Raw genomic sequence first — 13,886 nt, forward strand, 5'->3', positions numbered from 1 at the left:
AGACTGATTGCCAGTCACTTTTTTCACTGTCCTTATAACTTTGAATGGTTACTAAACAGATCGTTGTAAGTTGTGAACTACCTGTATACATACACATATGCAAGCCCACATTTTTATGCTGACCCATTTGAAAACTGCAAGAGCAAGAGTCTTGTTGATTTCATAGATTTAATTGTGGTAACAATTTATTGAAGAAAAAGATGAAGCAAAAATAGTAACAAGTCTTGCAATAAATAATTATCTTTGTAGAAAAGGGAAAAAAAGAAACTAAAGTTAGGTCAAAAAAGTATTTACCCTTTTTGTATTTTCTGAATTTTTGCTTTCCTTTGTTACTGTTTATAGAACTTCATGTAAGCCCTGTTATGTATCAGGACTCCAAGTGACAAATTAAACCCCATTTGGTATTTTTTGTTATTTTGTTAAAAATTATAATTAAAAAGATCAAAACTAATTGAAAATAGAATAAGAAGAAAAAATAGAAAGTGCAGAAAAGAATAGAAAAAATATAAAAGAAAAAATGAAATAGTAAAGAAAAATATATAGAAAAATTGACATCCCCTTCATAAGTATAAACTTTTTAGTTAACTTATCACCTTCTCTTCAAATGCAGCAAATGATCTTGTCGTCTTATATCCCATTTCTTATTTATAAGCAAATAATCTATAAGCAAATCCTTAAAGCCTTGTTCAAATCTAGTCAGCAAAGGCCCATTAATGCAGAGGTCCCCAACCCCTGGTCTATGGATCAGCACTGGTCTGCGGCATGCCAGAAACTGGGCCACACAAACAAGCAAAGCCCCATCCACAAGTTGCAAGCAGCACGTGAAAACCACGCCCACTCCAGTCCACAGAAAAACCTCTCTCCATGGAACTGGTCCCTGTGCCCAAAAGGTCGCTGCGTTTTCAAGCGCTCCCCATCTCCCCAAGGCCTCTGTTCGAATACAAAGTGTTTGAGCACTTAGGGACCCTTGGAAATGCAGCAAATAGCTGCGTTTCCAAGAGTCCCACAGGCACACAAATACCTTTTATCCAAATGGAGACCTTGGGGAGATGGGGAGCTCAGTTTGGGAGCAAATGGTGTGGTTGAAAACGCAGCAATTCCCTGCATTTTCAAGCGTTGCATTTGCACACAGGAGGAGCCCCCATCTCCCCAAGGTCTCTGTTCAGATAAAAAGTGTTTTGAGTGGCAGCAGTTTGAGCTTCTCCGCTCTGAGTGGAAGGAAATGGAGGCGCAGAGCAGGATCGCTCTCAATAAGGCTGGAGCACACAAGTGAGCAGCACACCTGCGTCTTTTTGAGCACAATCTTGCTCTCCATCTCTTAATGGGTTGGGGAGATCTCCATGGCCTTCCCCACGCTGAGATATCTCATGTGCACTTAATGAGCAGGGAGTGATCTCATTTGAAGTATGAGATTCACTCCCACAAATTTTCGAGTTATGAATGGAATGGGCAGGCTCCATTCCATTCATAACTCGAGGACTACCTATAGGTGACCTGGCTATGATTTATACTTTCTTCCCTACACAGCTGTGCTCTTCCTAGGCCAATGCCCAGGGTGATAATCAAGTTCAAAAGCCTTTCTGAAGCCAACAGGGTTATTTTATATAAGCTAGGCCATAATATGGTACATCATATTCCTGGGCCCAGTAGCCATAGTCCTTTTTGTTTGTTTTACATTGAGCATCAATTTTGTCCTATGTGATGCACTATTATTTTCAAAAAGTTCATAAAGGAGGCATTAGTTATCACTGAGCTGAAGGTAAGCTGGGCTTTGCTTTGCCCTTAAATTAGAGCTTGTTCTTATTTATATTAAGGTAATTATTGTAACTTACATAACACAACATATTTTCAATTTTATTATTAAATGTATGCTGTCCATCTCCTCAATAAGGCAACTCTGGGCAACTACAGATAATTAAGGGATTGGGACTAGTATGTATTTTTCCAAGAACCTAGATTTGACTGAGGACAATAAACCAAATGATTTTGGCTCTATGGAATATTATGCCCGCCCTTCCCTGGGAGTGAGGTTGGCTCCATCCCCGATGTCCTTGTAGAAGTCCTTCAAAACTTGCCTGTGTTGATAAGCTTGGGGGATCTCAAGGAAGTGGTGATTTAATGGAAGTGGCTACATTGCTTGTAACACCTAATAACCTTTCCTAGCAATTAAATAATACATTTTAATTCTGAAATACTTTTCAATATTGTACATTGTATTTTATTGTACATGTTTGGGAGATGGGTGGCTATACATGTATGATAAATAAATAAATTCTAAAGCATTGATCTGTTATAATGCCAATAAAACAAAAAAACCTTAGAGGACATTATTTAAAAAGGCCTTGGTTATGAATGAAATCCAGATTTCTTTCAGTGTGGAGGAATTTGCACGTGCAGCAAACTGCCATGCATTGCTCCCCACAAACCTCATAACCTTTTGATACCCTTTGTCCCAAGGAAGCAGCCAAAAGATCACCCCCTTTTGACTTAATATCTTACCCACCTAAATAAATAATATGCTTTAAGTTCCCCCTTATCTCTTCTTGTCTTTATCAGTTCTTTCTCCTTTTCTAATTTACCTGTATTTGTTTTTACCTGCTCTCAACAGGTAATGCGTTACTAGAAAATAATTGCTTATATGAAGGAATTTTTCAATTACTTTATGTCGACAACTAAAGGTTAAACTTCTAAATGTAAAATGTCAGCAGTTAATGGTAAAGCCTATGTATGTAAAAAATATATAAGAAACAATAAACTCAGAGTTTAAGAAGCTGTGTGAAGCTGTGTCATACAGCTTCAAACCTCTGCTCAAGACATGCCTGGTCTTTTTCTTAGCATTGTTACAAATGGCGCCTTGAACTGGGACATCCCCTTCCGAGGGAAAGCAACAACCAACATATTTACAGTCGTCTGGAACAAACCCCTTGGTGCACCTTCTCGTCTTCTCGTCCTGCGAGATTTCTCAAACTGTAAGTATGGGCTGCGATATATCTCACCATCAGCAAAAGCATGTAAGAGAGTTAAAGTTTCTCTTACACAAATTGGGCATGACCATGCCTGAAAGGGAGCTTAGGAAGCTGGTGAGTGAGATAGGAAAAAAACTGTCCTTGGTATCCTGAAAGGGGGACACTCCAACTTAAGGATTGGGAAAGAATAGGTAACACCCTTCATCAGGAACCCCGAGCCTCAGTGGATGTTTTGCATTGTTGGCATCAATGTCGCCATGCAGTGGAAAAATATGGAGCTGATGCAGTACAATTAAGTTCTACTCCCTCTCCAGGTTTTAATCATAAAAAAGTTTCAGTTCCATCAGCTCCTATATCTTCCACGATAGATGTAATACCTTCAGAGCAAAAGAATTCTAGATCTTTTGTTTCTATTCACCATGTATTAGAAAATCAAATGGCGAAAGGAGAGGGAGATATGCAGGAAATAGCAGATATGCTCTCAGTTTGTCCTGTACATTTGAGTGGGCAGGTAGATGCAAATGGAGCCCCAGTGGTTGAATATCAACCACTTTCTTATGCAATCTTAACAGAATTGCATAAGGGTATAAGAGATACTGGGTTAGGTAGTTCATATGTGCAAGGTATGTTAGAAGCAACAATGAGGAATCATGTTTTGGTACCAGAAGATTGGAAAACAACAATTCGTATGTTATTAATACCAGCTCAGTATGTGGTATGGGATAGTGAGTTTAGACATCAATGTGCATTAAGAGCAACTTCTGGAGGTGCTTACCTCCCAGAGCAGTTATATAGCTCTGGTGATTACACTGGTGATTGCACAAATTGTTTTGCCTATAGCTACTCTTCAAATATCCTCTGAATGTGCTTACAAAGCTTTTGGAAAAGTTCCTATAACTGGGAAACCATCTCAAGCATTTTCAAATATTCGTCAAAAGGCAAATGAACCATATGCAGATTTTATTAACCGTCTGCAAGATACCTTGAGACGACAAATTGATAATCCTGATGCCCAAGCTGAATTGCTTATGAAATTGGCTAAAGAAAATGCCACCTCTGAATGTAAACGGGCCATTATTGGATTGGGAGCTCAACCAGATTTAGCAGAAATGATCAAAGCATGTCAGGACATAAGGACTGTTTCTTTTCAAACTAATCTCTTAGCCGCAGCTCTTACAAAACCTCAGGGGAAATGTTATAATTGTGGTAAAATTGGACACTTTAAACAGGAGTGCAGAAATCCTGGGGGAGGAAAGTATGCCTCCCGACCATTTAAAAATAATGCTGGGAGACGTCCAAAAATAAAATGCCCTAAGTGTAATAAGGGATTTTATTGGGCTAATGAATGTCAGTCGGGAAACTTCAAAGTGGGCCGGTCTCTGGCCCCAGTCCAAACAGAGACCCTTCAGTAATTCCATCAACAATTAACAATAGCCCTGCTGCCACTAGAGGGAGTGCTGGGATAGATTTAACTATCCAACAAGAAGTGTGTTTCAAATTTCCAGGAGAAATACAAGTAGTTCCTTCACAACTTTCTGGACCTCTCCCTTCTGGATATGTTGGATTAATTTTGCCTCGATCTAGCATGGGAAAAAAGGGAATTTTTGTAATACCTGGAGTAATTGATTCTGACTATACAGGTGTCATCTTTATTCAATTATGGACTAACATGCCACAGACTTTGCCAAGTAATACTAGTCCTGCACAATTACTCCATTTGCCCTATTTTGTCCCTGCAGGGGGTCGTGATAGGGATCGAGGGGACGGCAGGTTTGGTTCCACAGATCCTGTTGTAATTGCATTAACCACCCCAATCACCACCCAGCGACCCCGTCAGACAGTCTTTTTTCACGGTAAGCCTTTTCAGGGCATAATTGATACAGGGGCTGATGTTTCAGTAATTTCAGCTAAAGATTGGCCTGCATCTTGGCCCACTGACCCATGCCCTAGTGTTTGGGGTGTAGGAGGGCGACAAGGTGCACGACAAAGTACACAATTTCTTTCTGCAAGTCTTCCTAATTCTACTGTAACTGTTTAACTTCGTCCTTTCATTCTTGACATTCATGTCAACCTTTGGGGAAGAGACTTGCTTAGTAAATGGGGGGCTGCTGTCACCTTCGATGAATAAACTGTCTGCCTTACCCTTAACTTGGTTAACTACTACCCCTGTTTGGGTGGAATAATGGCCTCTTCCTCTGTACAAATTACAGGCCTTAAAAATTCTTGTTCAAGAACAATTACAAGCCAAACACATTGCCCCTTCCACTAGTCCATGGAATACTCCAGTTTTTTTTTTTTTTTTTTTTTTTTATTAAAAGTTTTATAAATTTTACAAAAAAAACAAGAACAATACAGAACAAAAAACAACATATACAAAAGAGAAAAAAAAATTAAACAATACATATAAAAAAAAAAACCCCACCCCACACCCCTCCCAAAAACCCTCCCTTCCCCCCCCCTGAGCTTCCCAGAGCAGAATATAGGCTTAAGAAATAATAAAAAAAAAAAAAAAATAAAAATTAAATTAAAAACTCTATATTTATATATATAAAAAAGATATCTATAATATATATAAAAATAAAACTTATGAAAAGGCTATATAATATTTTTGTATACCCAATCTAAATTGTATAAATTTTATCCATTTGTCCCAAATAGCAAAAAACTTCTCTTGCGTTTGTTGCTTTAAGAAAGCCGAAATCTTTGCCATTTCCGCCAAATAAGCTACTTTAAAAAACCATTCCTGCAATGTAGGCAAAGATTCCTTCTTCCAATATTGTCCAACTAACAGCCTCGCGGCTGTGATCAAGTTTAACATCAATACAACCTCCTTTGTATCACAATCTGTAACAATACCTAACAAAAATAATTGCGGAGTGAATTTTACCCTCCTTCTAAAAATTCTCTGGATATTCCACCATATTTTGATCCAAAATGCTTTTATCTCTCTGCATGACCACCAAATATGATAATAAGAAGCCTCCTTGTAACCACATCTCCAGCATTTAGGTTGCACGTCAGGGTACATATAAGACATTTTTTGTGGATCAAGGTGCCATCTATAAAACATTTTATAAAAATTCTCCCTTAAATTCTGTGCTTGAGTAAATTTGACATTTCTCACCCAAATAGTTTCCCAGGTGTCCAATGAAACTGGCTCACCAAAGTTCTGCGCCCATCTAATCATACAATCTTTAATTAGTTCCGTTTCTGAGTCCAATTCAACTAAAACCCCATAAATTCTCTTAATGTGGGTTTGTCTTTGATCCTTCAGTTGCTTAATAAGATTTTCATCTTCTCTAAGAAAACCCACCTTGCAATCCATCTTCCATCTATCTAGTAGTTGCCTATATTGGAACCAAGAATAAGTAAAATTTTCTTGTGCTAATTCTTCCCGTGATTTTAATTGCCAGTTTTGTCCATCCCATTTAAGTAACTGTCTATAAGACACCATATCCATTTTAACCCCTCTTTTTATTCCTTCTATCGCATGCCAAGGTATAGCCCATAATGGTACTTTAAAATCACTTTTATAATATTTTCTCCAAATCCTAAGTAAAGAAATTCTTAAAATATGAGATTTAAAAGCCCAATCTATTTTTTTATTAAATATTAAATAGGCATGCCACCCATAAAGTAAATCCCATCCCTCTAGATGAAGTATCTCAGAATTTGTCAAATTTACCCAGTCACTAATTAATGTTAAAACCACCGCATCATAATATAATTTCAAATTTGGTACCTTGAGTCCACCCCTCTCACGGAAGTCTTGCATAATTTTGAACTTAACCCTTGGTTTTTTCCCTGCCCAAATAAATTTATTGAGACCCTTCTGCCACTCATTTAAATTAATCTCATTTTTCAAAATTGGTAACATTTGAAACAAAAAAAGAAACTTGGGTAGAATATTCATTTTTATCACTGCAATTCTTCCCATGAGGGATAATTGCAGCTTTTCCCAGTTCTTCAAGTCTTTCTGTACCCCGACCCACAACCTTTCATAATTGTTTTTAAATAATTTTGCATTAGAAACAGACAGCATCACCCCCAAATATTTTACCTTATTAACAATCTCAAAACCCGTCGAGTTAACCAAAATCTGCTTCTCCTGACTCGACATATTTTTAGGTAAAATTTTAGTCTTATTTACATTAATCTTAAAACCCGAGACCAAACCATAATGGTGAATCAACTGTAATAAGTTTACTACAGAATAGTCAGGTTGCGACAAAGTAACAACCAAGTCATCCGCAAAAGCTCTCAACTTATATTCTTTTTTATTAACATATATTCCTTTAATTTCCTGAGACTCTCGAATTTTAATCAATAATATTTCCAATGTTAAAACAAACAACAATGGCGATAAAGGACACCCCTGTCTAGTACCTTTCTCTATTGTGAAAACCTCCGACAAACCTCCATTAACAATAAGTTGTGCTGTTTGTTTTTGATATATTACCTTAAGGGCTTGTAATATGTTTTCACCAAAATTCATTTCTTCCATTACTCTTAGCATAAAATGCCAATTCAGTTGGTCAAATGCTTTTTCAGCATCTAAAAATATGAGCCCTGCAGGAACTTGGTTGTTCTTATCTAAGTATTCTAATAAATTAATAATTTGTCTAACATTGTTTTTCATATACCTTCCTGTTATAAACCCTGATTGATCTTTATGCACAAGATGATGCACCACCCTCATAAGCCTATTTACCAAAATTTTTACAAATATCTTATAATCCACGTTTAAAAGAGATATAGGCCTATAGTTTTTTGGTAAAGTAAGATCTTGATCCTCCTTTGGAATCAATGATATAAAAGCACTACGCCATGAAGGAGGAATCTCTAAACCCTGTAGGATACCATTAAAAAGATCATTTAATGGTTGAATCATCTCCTCCATTAAGGCTTTATAATAAACAGCTGTTAACCCATCCGTACCCGGTGCTTTCCCTAATTTCAATTGTTGAATTGCTGAGGCGATTTCCTCCTTAGTGATTAAACCATTAATTTCATATTTCTGATCCTCAGTCAGTTTAGGAAAACTTGCCTCAGCTAAATATTTATTTATATCTAACAGTTGTACATTAGTAGATTTGTATAGGTTTTGATAATAATCCAAAAAAGATTTTTTAATTAATTCCTTCTGAGAAACTAGTTTACCCTTATAATTTATTTTCTCTATTATTCTCTGTCTCTGTTTCTTTCTTAATTGATAAGCCAACCATCTCCCCGGCTTATTAGCATTACAAAATGTATTTTGTTTCATAAATAATAAATTGGTTGCAGCTTGATCTGCTATCAACATATTAAATTGTGACCTTAATAACTTTACAGATTCTTTAATACTTTCATCAGAAGGATTTAGAATCAAAGCCCTTTCTTTTAGTTTAATTTCATCTTCAAGTTCTCTACGTTTCTGAATCTGATTTCGCTTATAAAAATTATTCATTTTTATCAAAACACCGCGCATAAATGCTTTACCTGCATCCCATACCATTGACATTGAAGTCCCCTTGTACATATTCAAAGCAAAATAGTCCTTTAAACACTCCTTTAGTTTTTGAACATTCTTCTCTTGTCTAAACAAATTTTCATTAACTCTCCAGGATCTTCTTTCCTCTTTCTCTTGAATCAACTCCATCCAAACTGGACTATGATCCGTCAGTGATCTAGGAAAAATCTTTACATTCTTTACTTTATTATACAAATCCGTGGTAATCAAGAAAAAGTCAATTCTTGAAAAAGATTGGTGTCTGTCAGAAAAAAAAGTAAAGTCTCTCTCCTCTTGATTACGTTCCCGCCAATAGTCCCTTAATTCCCAGTCTTCTTTCATATCAAAAAAGGCTTTAGGTAGCCTTGCTTGTTTAAGAAAAGGAGAGGAACCTTTCTTATCCCTTTGTGTGTCTAAGACACCATTCCAATCACCCATTAGTACCACTGATCTATAGTCAAGCAAAGTTATTTTTTGGTGTAACTGTTTATAAAATTGTTCCTGTTGTTGATTTGGAGCATAAAGTCCAACTATAAGTACTTTCTTACCATAAATACCAAGTTCAATCATCACATATCTCCCCTGGGGATCTGATTCTACCAGACAAGCTGGCAGGTTTTGTTTGACATATATAACAACTCCCCCTTTCTTCCCAGGTGCAGGAGATATAAAATGAGATCCCAAACGAGCATTAACTAAATATTTCTGATCTTTAAGTAGAATATGAGTTTCCTGTAAACAAATAACATCATTGGTATGTTGCTTCAAATAATAAAAGATTTTTTTCCGTTTCTGAGGAGAATTCAATCCATTAACATTCCAGGTCAAAAACTTTGCCATCTCCCTTGGCACGCAGCCTGGAGAAGACACCATCAAACTCTGACAGAGCTGCATGTGTTGCATAACTCTTGGGTCTTGCTCCTCCCACCGGCGGTGATGGACTTCCAGGAGAATTCTCTTTGGGCTCTTTTTTACGTTGCTCTTTCTCTTTACGCTTATAAGCTGCACGAGTCATCCTCTGCTCTTTAGCCTCCGTTTGGCGTTGCTTTGCCACTTCTATCATCCCTGCGGAAACCAAATCTAGTGCCTCAGATTGCTGCTCAGGTTCCTTAGCACTCAAAGATTTCCGACCAGATGAAGTTGAGCCTGCACTCAGGACCGAAGTATAGAAATCTCTAGCTTTGTCAACTGTGTTCAATCTGTAACGTGTCCCAGCATGGCTCAAAACGATACCCATCGGAATTTCCCATCTGAATGGCATCGATCTAGCTTTAAGCTCATTGGTTAAAAAAGCAAAGTCTTTCCTACTTCTTAAGATTTTAGATGGGATTTCCTTTAGAATGATGACATCTTGGGCGGCAATCTGAAATCTTTTGTTGTAAAAAGCTTGTATAATCTCATTCCGCAGGGACTTCTTTGTAAAGTAAATCACCACATCTCTGGGCAAATTCTTCTGCTTAGCAATCCAGGAGTTGAGTCTATAAATTTTTTCTACTTCTCTCTGTAATTCTCCTTTATCCATATCCAAAGCCAGCGCCAGATCACTAAGAACCACCTCCATCAAATCTTGATTCATATCTTCCTTGAGGCCTCTAATCCTCAGAGCATACTCCATCTGTCTGTACTGAAACATCAAAATATCTTCTTGTGAGGAGTCCACCTTCCTTTCCACGTCTTGAATTTTGTCATCTAAAGAGTCAACTTTGTCTTCCACTTCCTCAAGCCTTGCATCGAGCTTAACCACCACAGTAGCCAAACCTGAAACAGCTGCCAGTATATCTTGTCGTAATTCATTATTATTTTCTTGCAATTTAGACTTTATCCCCGTTATCTCTTCTTTGAGATCAGATTTAATTTCTGATTTAATCTGTGAAACAAATTGAGTCATTTCCTCTCTCATTTGAACTACAATCTCTCCCATTATACCTCTAACCTCTTGCACTGAAAGTCCAGGTAAAGGAGGGGAGGGTGGTGGCTGAGCCGGTGGTGCATGTTTAGATTGTTGTTGTAGCTGTGCAGTGGAAGTTATAGGAGAAGAAATAACCTTGGGTATTGAGGAAGGCTGCTGCCTCTTTGAAGCCATTTTAAAAAGCACAATTGTCACTTCCCTTTCCCCTCCAGCCAAAAAGGGAGGAGGAAAAAAAGAAAAAAAGAATTTTTAAAAAGAGACAAACTATAATCATTAAAAGTCCAGAATAAATCCCAAGAATAAGTAATAAAAGAGCAAACAATTCAAAAGAAAAAATTCTAAGCCAAAAGCAAAAGCAAAAGCAAAAAACAATCCTTAAAAAGGGAAAGTAAAACAAAAGAGAAAGGAAAAAAAAACTCCGACACTTTCAAAACGCCATCTTAAGTCCTTTCACTAGTATAACAAAGAAAAGGAGGAAAAATAGTAAAAATCAAAAGATAAAAAAAATAAACACCTAAAATATAACAAAAAATCCTTTAAACTGCTCCGTCCGTTTAAAAATTACTCACCAAAATGCTGTAAACACGGAGATAGAAGCGGCGGTTTCTTTTGCTTCCGAGGAAGCAAAAACAGCTGGGAGGCGGAGATCAGCAAGAGCTCCGAGGGAACACTCCTTTCACCCCCTCTAGAAATAAATCCAGAGGGGGTTTAGGGGTTCTACCTCTACTCTTGCGTTCTCTATCCCTTCCCTTTGCCCGGGAAGGGATTTCCGAGCCGCGGGCCAGCTGATGCACGCTGCGCTCCGCGGCTCTGACACTTCCCCAGCTGGACGGCTAAAAGCTAGCCGCCATCGCCGTCGCCTCCCACCGGAAGCTCCGGAATACTCCAGTTTTTGTTATCAAAAAGAAGTAGTGAGAAGTTTGTAACAAAATTTTTTTCCTGTCTCTTTTGTTTTTCAACTGGCTGTGTTGCTTTAAGAGCAAGAGAGACCAAAAGAAAGAAAGGGGGGGGGGGAACTGTTCCTTGTAAACTTCTTTTCCTTCTCTGCTTAGAATTCCAGTTTGCGAATGGAGATGAAATTTAATCCCCGCTCTTGCAGTTTCAGCTAGCAAAATTTAAGTTTTGTAAATGTTTAACCTACTTAATAGAAATCTGTTTCCATCTTTGATTAACTTGGAATTTAACTTATTGACCAAAGGAAAACAACCTGGAGATCTTATCTGTAGTTCCACTTGCAGCGTTTACCACAGTTGAGCAAATTAAGTACTTGAGTACTCAATTTGTGGACAGAATTCCTTAACACTTTTGATATTTCTTACTAGTAAGCTACTTACAGGAGTATTAGCTGTGTTAGAAGCGCAAAAAGTATATTGTATTGAATGGCTTTACTTATCCCATCACAAAATGTTTTATCTTTTATCCAGGCTGCTGCTGAAATAACCTCAGGACACAATCAAGCTTGTCCTTGAAATGGGACTGATTTAATTAATATTGTTCTTCTTATCCCAAAATTTGATTTTCAATTTTATTTTCAGAATAACTTATCTCTTCTGCTGCTATTTTAGCTTTCCACACCTTTTCTCAACAGACTTTTAACTTAATCTCTGACTCTCATTATGTGTGCCAACTTATTTTTAATCTTACAGGTGCTTACATCACGCCCAGGATCAACTCCAATCTTATGGCTTTGTTTTCAACTTTACAGCAGCTATCCTTTGTTTCTCATATATGTATCAGTCCTTTAAGGACTGCCTTCATAAACAATTAAAAAAGGAGGGATCAAGGGTACCTAATTTGCAATTTGCATCAAGTCAATAAAGTCTTAATAACTTTAAACCAGCTAAAGTTTCAAAACACTACTGCCTACCAGCATCACTTTCAGCAGAAAGCTGTGCTTCCTAATCCATTGGTATATTATCAGCAATTGCCTGATAAAACCTGGTTAAATCCAATTCCCTTACTAATTTGGGGGCAAGGCTATGCTCTCTGCTTGCTCCTACAGGCCCTCTCTGGATTCCAGCCCAGTGTGTGCAACCAGCCAAAGATGTCATGGCATCAAATGCAGAACCCAAAATGAAGCAGGTGACTCTTCAGACAGCACAACGTCCCTTTCGCTCTTGCCATCGCAGTCAGCCAACGACTTGGGGCGATGTGAAGAACCTAACATCCAAAGTGCAGGAGGTTCTGAGACAACAGGGAAAAGAACCTACACCAGAGAATTTATGCGCTGCCATAATTTGCAGTTTTGACTGCAAATTCCTTAGTCATTCTTTGCCTCTCTTTCCTTCTTAATTGCTGCATGGGGGCTGAAGCTCTCCCACCTCATCCTTTAGAATCACGGATGAAATATAATATTTGGGTGCAATTAGCTAATGTAACACAAGTGACAGACTTTTGTATTTCTGAATCATATGACATGGAAAATCTACTCTCTACCTGTCTTATACCTGTGTGTGTCCCAGCTTCAGTTCTAAAAAATTATACTGGTTTAAGCACTTTTCTATCAGACAAAGAGTTTCATTATGCAACTATGTCAAGCTGGGGTCATGCCTCTTATATGTTACCCCTTGATGCTATTGTTTTGCATACACCAATTGTAGCTGTGCCTTACTTGTGCAAAAATCTTACTTGTGCAAAAATTGTCAATTGTACTACTTCACCTAAAAAACCTCATTGTATACAGGTCAGTGAAGGGATTTTAAATTGTACCTCCTTTAAAGAGGTATCCTTTAATTTTGCGCATATATGGTTGCAAAAGGGATGGTTCTTTACCTGCGGGAAAGAGACATTTAATTACATTCCTGCCAATGTAAGTACCACACACTGTTGCCTTAGTAGACTCACCACGTTTTTGCCAACAAGAACAGAACTTAACATATCCAGTTCAAAACGTCATAGAAGATCAGTAACCCTGGACGATACTTGTGATTCTTCTAGAACCCTCCTCAATAAAGCAGAATACAATGCCTTAGGTATTTCATTAGTAGGGGTACCAGCACTTGCTGTCTGAGCTCATGTAAATTTAAATTCTCTTGCATGTAATTTAGCAAAGACCATTAATGCGACCTCCCTAGTTTTATCTGCTATTAATCAAGAGCTAATAGAACTTTGTAAAGCTGTTTTACAAAATCGTGCTGCAATTGATTATCTGTTGCTCTGGCAACATCTGGGATGTGAAGTACTCGAAGGAATGTGTTGTTTCAATCTTTCTGATCAATCTGGCGTTATTCAAAAGCAAATTAATGTTTTACATAATTTGGCTTCGGATTTAAAAATTGATACCTTAGGAAATTGGTGGAGTGCTCTATGGTCATGGCTTCCCATTGGCCTTCTTGGAAAGATTGTTCAATATCTCATTATAATAGTTGCTATCCTTATCAGCTGTTGTTATTTCAATGTCTTTTTTTCTTTACTTAATGTCTTGCAATCTTCCATACTAAGCTAAGACTCGCTAATTACTCCTGCTTGGAATGTTTTCATTAATAAAGGAAAGTGAGTTGTGGAGGAATTTGCACGTGCA

The sequence above is a fragment of the Crotalus tigris genome, unplaced genomic scaffold (assembly GCF_016545835.1).
Source record: "Crotalus tigris isolate CLP2741 ecotype Arizona unplaced genomic scaffold, ASM1654583v1 scf7180000018040.1558517, whole genome shotgun sequence".
Classification (NCBI taxonomy): Eukaryota; Metazoa; Chordata; class Lepidosauria; order Squamata; family Viperidae; genus Crotalus; species Crotalus tigris.